The 9,244-nt window shown below is 34.2% G+C and overlaps 1 pseudogene; it reads left to right on the forward strand.

Annotated features, from left to right (window-relative positions):
- The first annotated feature begins 795 nt into the window (after window positions 1-795).
- Window positions 796-5,569, forward strand: LOC139875030 (TMV resistance protein N-like; annotated as a pseudogene).
- The last annotated feature ends 3,675 nt before the right edge of the window (window positions 5,570-9,244 follow it).

The raw sequence follows: 9,244 nt of genomic DNA on the forward strand, positions 1-9,244 counted from the left end.
ACGTGTCCAGGGACTCAGCTTTTCCGTTCATCTTTTCAAGTGGGAATGAGGATTCTTCGTCTGAAGATTCAGAGTCTAAGTTTTCTATTTCCTCCATTTCAATTTCTACATTACCGTTTACTTCTTCTATTACTTGAACATAAAATAGTTTCTCACCAACCTTAGCTTCGACTGTTTCATTCAATAATTGGTGTCCCCGGAGTTTGACCAGTATTTTTCTGACAACCAAGTTTTGATTCCCATTTAGGTTGCAATTGTAACAGTCGAAAATACTCCCATACCATCCTGTTATTTTTTTGAAATTCTCTTCAGTCCAGCATGAAATTGGTACACCCTTAATGCTAAGCCAGGTGAAGTTAGTAAGATAAAACTGTTTCTGTTGAAGTTAGTAAGAATAACAGGAAAATAGGAAAAAGAAATATTATAATGTTTTGAAAAATATTTATTGAAGTACCATCTTCTCTTAAATATTTTTTGGAAGTACAATACTCTCTTAAAAAACTCAAAATATCCTCAACGTGCTTTGCACATGTTTCATGTAGGTGTTTTTAACAACCAGTTTGAGAGACTATATACCACACAGACACAAACTTTTTTAGTAAAAAAACACAAAGGACCAAAACAGTATTTTTGGACAAATTATAAGGACTATTTTAGTAATTTTGTTATAAAATGTACTCATTAGTTGTTGACTGGGTCGTTGATCTTTGAAAAGTAAATCTGGATCTGATACAAAACCATATGCTAGTTGCAGCTCATTTCACAACTCACTCATAACATTCCAATTTCACTAAAATGGTTATGGTTATTCTTACTGATGGTTTAGAACAATCTTCATCAAGTAATAATCATGATGAAAAGTATGACGTATTTTTGAGCTTTCGAGGTATTGATACTCGTCTTAGCTTCACCAGTCACCTCCACCAAGCCCTTGAACGTGATAATCTCAAAACCTTGTTGGACAATGAAGAGATTCCAATCGGGTTTTATTTGAAACCCAAATTGGAGAGTGCAATTAAATCATCAAGGGCTTCTATTATCGTGTTGTCTAAGAATTATGCTTCTTCTACATGGCGCCTTGATGAACTTGTATTGATTCTTGACCGACATAAGAACTTCAAACAAATAGTTATCCCCATCTTCTATCATGTCGAACCCACTGACGTCAGGAAGCAACAAAACAGCTTCGGAGAGGCAATGGCAGAACATAAACAGAAGATGGAAGCAGAAACAGATGTGGAGAAAAAAATGAAATTAGCAGAGAAGATAGAAATATGGAAGGAAGCACTTACAAAAGTTTCTAATTTAACTGGCTTGGATGTAAAGGGCAGGTAAACTACTTTTTTTTTCTCCATTTTTTTGAATACAATTGATGAGGTTGACAATCCTGATCAACTTTGTGTGCTGGATAATCAGGATTTTTAGTTTACTATATACTGTATAAATAGTACAATTTTTTTTTTATATACAGTCCAAGTTTGTAAGATCTTATTTGAGTAATTGAAATATCCAAATTCAGTATGATGGATGTTGGATGTTCGATGCATCCAATGAACTTACCACCGAATGACCGAATTTAAATACACTATATGAAAATTAACCACTGATTCATTACTACTACCATTTAATATCCTGCTAAATGTATACGATCTCATCAAAGGTTGTTTTGTATGAGTTATGTTTTAATTTTCTTAGATCGGTTATATTTGTATGGTGGTTGTTGTTCTTGGTTTAGTAATAAAGTTTTTTTTTCGCCAAAATAAAAAAATAAATAATCCAAGGTTCTCTATGCAAAATTAATTTTCAGGCTGGAGACTGAGTTCATCAAAGAAATTGTTAAAGAACTTTCCAAAAGAATACGTGTACCCGTAAGGACTAGTTTACCACTACTTATTGGAAAGGAAGATGCAATTGAATACGTCAGTTCATGGTTGAAAGATGGATCATCACATACAGTCGACATTCTTAGTATATATGGTATGGGTGGGATTGGAAAGTCAACCTTAGCCAAATATATATATGACTCATATTGTCGCGAGTTCGATACAAGCAGCATCGTTGAAGATATTAGTAGGAAGTGTGATGGAAATATTAAGGGATTGCTTGATTTAAAAAATCAACTTTGTAATGATATTTCAAAAGCAAGTTCAATTCAAGTTCATGATGTTTCTGTAGCCTCTAATAAAGTGTTGATAGTTCTTGACGATATTGATAGTATAGAGCAGTTGGACGCTTTACTGGGAAACAAGGGTTTTAATCAAGGAAGCAAAATCATTATAACGACCAGGAACATGTCGTTGACAGAGAGGTGTGAACTATGCAAAGCGAAAGCTGAATACAGACATAAAAAGTACCCACTTGAACACTTATGTAACGACGCATCACTAAAGCTTTTGTGTCATCATGCGTTCAATTGTGAAGAGCTTAAAGATGGCTATAAAGTGGTTTCAGAGGATATTTTGAAGTATTGTCAAGGACATCCATTGGCTCTCAAAGTTTTGGGCAGTAATCTATATAATCGAGATCTTTCTTATTGGGAAAGCTGCATAAAAGAACTAAAAAAAGGACCCGAGGGACATGTTTCCCGTGTAAATAATATCTTGAAAATGAGCTTTGAATCTTTGGAGTCCAAAAATGACAAGGAATTGTTTAAGTATATTGCATGCCTTTTTGTTGGGATGGATAGAGGTTTTGCAGAAACCGTGCTACATGAATGTAATTTAAACACTAGCACTGGGATTGAACATCTCATCGACAGATGTCTTCTTCGTATTGGAAGGAATGGCGAGTTTCATATGCATTCATTAATTCAAGAGATGGGAAAATATGTTGTAGATCTTGAATCTGAGAATCCATGGGAGCGTAGTTTTTTATGGGGTAATGAGGACTCAATCGACGTGTTGAAAAAAAAGACTGTATGTGAACAAACTGTCTTGTCAATTAGTAAAAATACTTATAGTTTTATTTATATACTATTTTCTTATAATTCTTAATATTTGCTGCATTTTTTTTTTTCTTATTAGGGTACTAGAAATATTAAAGGTCTCTGCATTGGCCCGCTTGGATCATTACTTGAGCTGGAAACAGATGCATTTTGTAACATGGATAATCTGAAGATACTAATACTCACACATGTTATCCTCAAAGGCTCTTATGAGAACTTTCCAACAGATTTAATAGAGTTGTGCTTGTATTTTTCCCCCTTTAGAGTCTATGCCTTCTGAATTACCAATGAAGAAGCTAGTTCACCTCTCATTGCGTTATAGCAATATCAAATCTTTTGATGTCTCTTCTAATAACATGCTACGACCTGGAGACAAGCAAAAGGTAGATTGATCGATCCACTTCAATTTTAATTGTTCTTAGATAGATGCTGAGTCGTATACTGATAATTACACCATTTGAACAGGTGAGTGAATCGTACTCAAAAGATAACAGGTTGCTTGGATGTTTGAAGATTCTTGATCTGGGCCACTGTTTTCAGCTTCATACTCTTGGTGGTTTTTGTGAATTCCCTGCACTCGAGATGTTAATTCTTGAAAAATGCACGAGTTTGGTTGAGGTTTGTGAAACAATTGAGCAATGTCATCAACTTTCTTTTGTCGATCTCCGTGACTGCAACAAGTGTAGAAAGCTTCTAACAAATATCGACATCTTCAAAAATGTCAAAACACTATACCTGGATGGGTGTAATACGAATGAGATTCCATTTAAGACATTGAAGAAGGTCAATGATAGCTTAATTGACCTGAAGTTACAACGGCCATCTTCCTCTGGCACTGTCGAGGCTATTTCGAGGGATTTCGGTTTCAGCGAGTTGTATTTTTCAAGCTCATTAGTAATTTTGGCGCTTTCAAATAATAATTTGTCATGCGAAGACTTTCCCATCAACTGGAGTTGCCTATCCCTGTTGAAGGATTTAATCTTGAACGGTAATCCAATAGTTTCGATGCCCAATTGTGTGAGAACCCTTCCAAACCTAGAGAGACTTGATATGAATAAGTGTGATATGCTGACATCAATCGAACATCCTCCATGTACCTTAAGATTGTTGGCGTACCGTCATTCCAACAGTAACACTAATCTGCTACGGAAAATGTCATTTCATCCAGAATTGTGTCAACTGAAGTTAAATATGAATTTGCGTCCACTAGCTTCTTCATCCATTGAAATCGATGGTGTGGTCAAAATCCAACCTATGGCAGGTGTCGAGGAAGCTGTATTACGTAATTTGGGGTGGACTAATTTAGAGTTCACTAAAACAAGACACATTGAAACTTATAATAGATATAGATATATTGCGGAATCAGAGGGATCTCAAACCCAGGTTTATCATTGTTATATAACAATAAAAATAGTATATATCTTATTATGTGAAATGTGAATGTGATGTATGTATGCTTTGTAATTGATTAAGCTGGTTTAATTGAATTTTAACTGGCAGATGTATTATGAATTTGGAATATTCAGCACAATTTATGGTGGGGAGCAGATGCCAAATTGGATTACTGATGTAACAAACGGGGAACCAATATCATTCACCTTCCCTTCATCTCCTAAAAAACTCAGGGGATTGAATTTTTGCTGTGTGGTAATGCATCAATCTTCATGTGCTAAAGTATCCAACCAAATCAGACTAAACTTGCCAATTATTTCAATTTTTAATATAACAAAAAACACCAATTGGAGATACAGGCATTGTATTGAAGAAGTCAACGTAGGTGGGGAGTGTGTAACATATATAAGCCATTGCATGTTTACAGTGAAGGACATGGAACCTGGTGACCATGTCACTATTACCACGTTGTTCTTAAAAGAGGTACTTGATGAACATGTTATAAGGGAGTGTGGGGTGAGTTTTGTGTATGATGATGGCGACATTAAAGAAGAAGAAGAAGAAGATGCGTTGGGTTATTACAAATCATGGAATCATATAATTGGTGGTGATCTCTCCCCTTTTCGATCAACTACTGGAGAGTACCTTCTGTGCCATTGGTATTTTGGGCGATCTTCACGTAATCCCTTCGTAGTTAAAGGTAGATCTTAATTTTCATCTCAACACTTGGTGAAAAAGTAGGTGATTCGTATCAGTTATTTGACTTGTATCCCGATACAACTTAACTATGAACCATTTATGATCGCTTTTTATCAGAACCATTTTTTAGAGCTTTCTCACAAAAGAAGTCCAACACGCCAGTTAGAGAAATAGAGGTACACTTTACAAACACTAAAACACTTCTAAAATTAATAACATGAATTAATAATCAATCCTTTTTTTCTCTTGTAGGATGTTACTGATACAGCTCAAGGTAGAGTCAACTCTAAAGTCAACTGTGGAGTCAACAATGAAAGACCTAAACGATTGAAGATACAACCAAAGTGGACTAGTGACTATCAATTAACAAAGAAGAAAAAGAAAGCTGTGGAAAGTAGTTGAAGTAGTTGGATTCTGTTATTCAAGATAGTTTGGTTGTTTGTAGTTAATGGCTAAGATTATCTGAAGTCAAATGTATAAATACAAGTTGTAACTGTTGTATTGATCATCAGATTTCAGTAATAAAATTCTCAATTCTACTTCTTTCTTCTTCAATTCTTAAGGAGATTTGTCTATCTCGAATAAGACATATCAGTTACCAAAGAACCTCGTAATGTATTCAGGGAAACAACAAAACCAATATAGTCTTGGGCTTATGAAGAAATTTGAAGAAAAGTAAAATGCAATGGCAATTGTAATTGGATTATCTAATTGTTGTGAATGTATAGTTACGTGAATGCATGTACTGTAATATCTATGTACGTGGATGGAAATTATGATAAGAATTGTTCTTGGTATTGAGGGGACCCCACCCACCCGATTATTTTTCACGAACACACGTGTTATATATAGAAATCGATGTAAAAGTGACTTTGTTAAGGTTTTATGCAATAACTATAATGATGATGATATATATGCTCTAAATGATACTGTGTGTGTAAGTAAAGTCATATAAAGCAGTTTATATGTATAATTCAATGAGCACAAGTAATAAACAATAACTAATATTATCCATTGCCAAGACTGAGATCAAACACCGAAGGTCAAGGGGATTTGGGGGAAAATGGAATTGAGAAACTTGGGGAGGAGGAATGGTATTAGGAGGCAAGGGTTTAACATGTGAATGACTTTAACTCTCGCCGTGTTCTAAATTTTTTATTCGATGGAAACGAATGGGGTGGAAAGGGGAAGGGAGATTAAGGATAAATTGATGTAAAATCAAATAAGTAAATGTATTCTCGAATTAAAAAGAAAGTAAATGAAATAATTACAATTAATATGTGACAAGGTCAGGTGCAATGCACGTGAGAAAAATTACAGTTCAAGAGGAAGTTGTTAATATGTCAATTAGAGTTGTCGTTGATGTTCGTTGTAACAGAATTAGCTGTTAATAGGTGATTAGGGCTTCGCCTCAATTCCTTTAGTTTTAATTTCCTTTCTCTCTATACTCTGTAATTCTCAATTTTGGCAATAATATCAACTGATTAGAGAAAATTTCTTCCAATTGTGTTCTCCGAATAGTTGAATAGCTTAACTCCAATCATAGATTCCGGTTAAGCATATCACCAGGTAGGTTATAAAACAATCCGCATCGCTGACACCGTTAAAATGTAGCCACTCTCTAAAAGTTGTTTTTACGCCATGGGACATTGACAATCGACTGAAGTGGCTGACTCCCTTCAAATGTCAAGAGTTACATATTCTATAAAGGAGCCGCCAAAATTTGTACCCGCGGCATTCTAAAATGTATTGGAAAAATTGAAGATTCTCCAACACGCATGAGGACTAATATAACGGGCATCAATGAAGTTTTGTACTTCATTTATATGTGGCTGAGCTGCAACGGATTTGTCATAAGTTCTGCCTCAGAACCAACTAACCTAGAAATCCGCGCCTCAACACGAACACGATATGTGCCCTTTGAAATATATTTTAATAGATACGTTAATAACATCGTCCAGCTGCAACACTCTACATTTAAGTGACCGTGGAATATCAAACACAGAGCCTTATTATAATCTACGACGTAACTGTTATCAAGTCTGTATGTGCCTCCACTCCAAAGATAGTGCAAAACACAAAAAAAAACTACGGCCAGAGAGTAGGAACAGAACAAATAAAAAAACACAAGAATACTTGAAGTAGGTCCGGCAGCTAGACCTTCTTGGCAATAGTTTGCTTTTCTCATGTGAACGACGCAACAGTTTTGATAGAGCTTTAAATTTGTTCACGGCTTGAAAAAATTAACTATCATGTCTCTTATATACACACAAGGTCGGGTTGGTTTAGGTCGAGACCTGAATGGGGTTGGGTCGAAAGAGGTCATGGGTCGAAGGTCTGAGAATTTTCAAAAGGTTTAAAAGGGCCGGGGTGAACGGGTTGGGCCAGGTCAGTTGGGTTGGGCCGGGTCGGTTGGGTTGGGTCAAGACCCGTTTATCGAAGTTTTATGATAAGCGTTTCAATTTTCATATTTACGTTCCACTTTTCAGATTCTCGTTTCCGTTTTCTGATTCGCGTTTACACTGTGTTCTCGAGTTTTTTTTAAGTTGAAAAGAGTGGAAAAGAATTAGAAGGAGAGTAGAATGATGGAAATGAATGTAATATGAACAAACTTAAATGTATTTTCGAATTGTAAAGAAGGGAAAGAAAAGAAATAAAAGTAATTATTTATTTTTATTTTTGAGTTGTATAGAGAAAAAAAAAAGAAAATTAAATAAATTAAACAATTTTAGGATAATACCCATTGACTATAGTTATCATTTATGTGTAAATTAACATTCATCGAAACATACACTCAACTATATTATATACAGAGTTTGTATACTTCGTATTATAGCAAAACTCAGCCCGTATCTTATATTACTGTATGTATTATAAACAATAAATATTAACAAGTAAATCACCTTTAAAAATTCGAGATGGCAAATATAATCGATAACTAATTTGAATTGAATGAATATAATAATAACACACACAAAATATTATTTACGGGGTATATATTGTATGGAGTATGGAGTATATATATAATATAATACTAAATTTTAATATTTAATATAAATAAAAATAAATATACCACTACAACAAATTTAGCAATTGTTCACGCATATTTTTACACACTTGTAAGAAAGTGTGAGCATTTTATCAAATTCCTCACACTTATAAATATGTATAAGTTTGTTACATTTATAAATGTTAAATGTTATTCAAATTTCACATTTAAAATTGTAGGAAAAGTTTGTTCACATTTATTAGTGTGTACAAATACAAATTTAATCACATTTAAAAATGTGAGTAAAATTTCTTACACCTCATTTCTTCACACAAGGGGGAGCGTGAACAAATCATGTACGACAAAATCAACTTAACACTCTTAAGTGTGGTTATAATTATAATTTTACACACAAATTAGTGTGAACTTTTTTCTCTACATTTTTATGTGTGAAACTATAATGATATTCTACACTTATAAGTGTAATACATTTACACACATTTACAAGTGTGGGGAATTTAACAAAAAAATACACATTTCTTAAAAGTGTGTACATTTATGCATGCTTAAATATCAAATTTGTTGTAGTGCACGAGTAATATTTTGAGTGCAAGTTAGGAGTACAACTTATAGAGTTTTGAGGTGTAAAGAAGTCAAAAGTAAGAGGACAAAATTGTCTTTAAGATATGTAACAACTCTTATCCATCCCAATAAGCTCAAAATTGGGCGGATAATGATCTAAACAAAAAACCCTTCTACTCTCCCCTTTATTCCTTTACTCTCCTCCCCTCCCCTTTCATCCCTAAAAAACTAAGAATCCATAACTAATCTAGTCTCCCTCCAACTCCTTTCTTTTCTTTCACAAAAAAGCTCGAGAATGCAACCTTAGACTTTGAGTATTTTGAAAGAAAGGAATTGATTTGTAGCTTTTACAGGAAAGAAAGGGCGGAGAATGAATGAGTATTTTACTCTTCATCTCTTCCTTTCAATGAAAGGTTGAGTTACCTCTCCTTCATTCTCCTTCCCTTCCCTTCATTTCATTTCATTTATAAAAAAAAACACACTTTTAACATATCTTAGGATTCAATTTCTTATTTTCCGTTTTCAGGTTGCGTTTCAAATTCAAATTCGCCTCTTGGTTTTCTTTTCCCGTTTCAGTTTCTAGTTGGACGCTTTACGAGGAAACAATGGACGATCATGATGACCAATGATGGATCCAA

Source organism: Rutidosis leptorrhynchoides, chromosome 11, assembly GCF_046630445.1.
Source record: "Rutidosis leptorrhynchoides isolate AG116_Rl617_1_P2 chromosome 11, CSIRO_AGI_Rlap_v1, whole genome shotgun sequence".
Taxonomy (NCBI): Eukaryota; Viridiplantae; Streptophyta; class Magnoliopsida; order Asterales; family Asteraceae; genus Rutidosis; species Rutidosis leptorrhynchoides.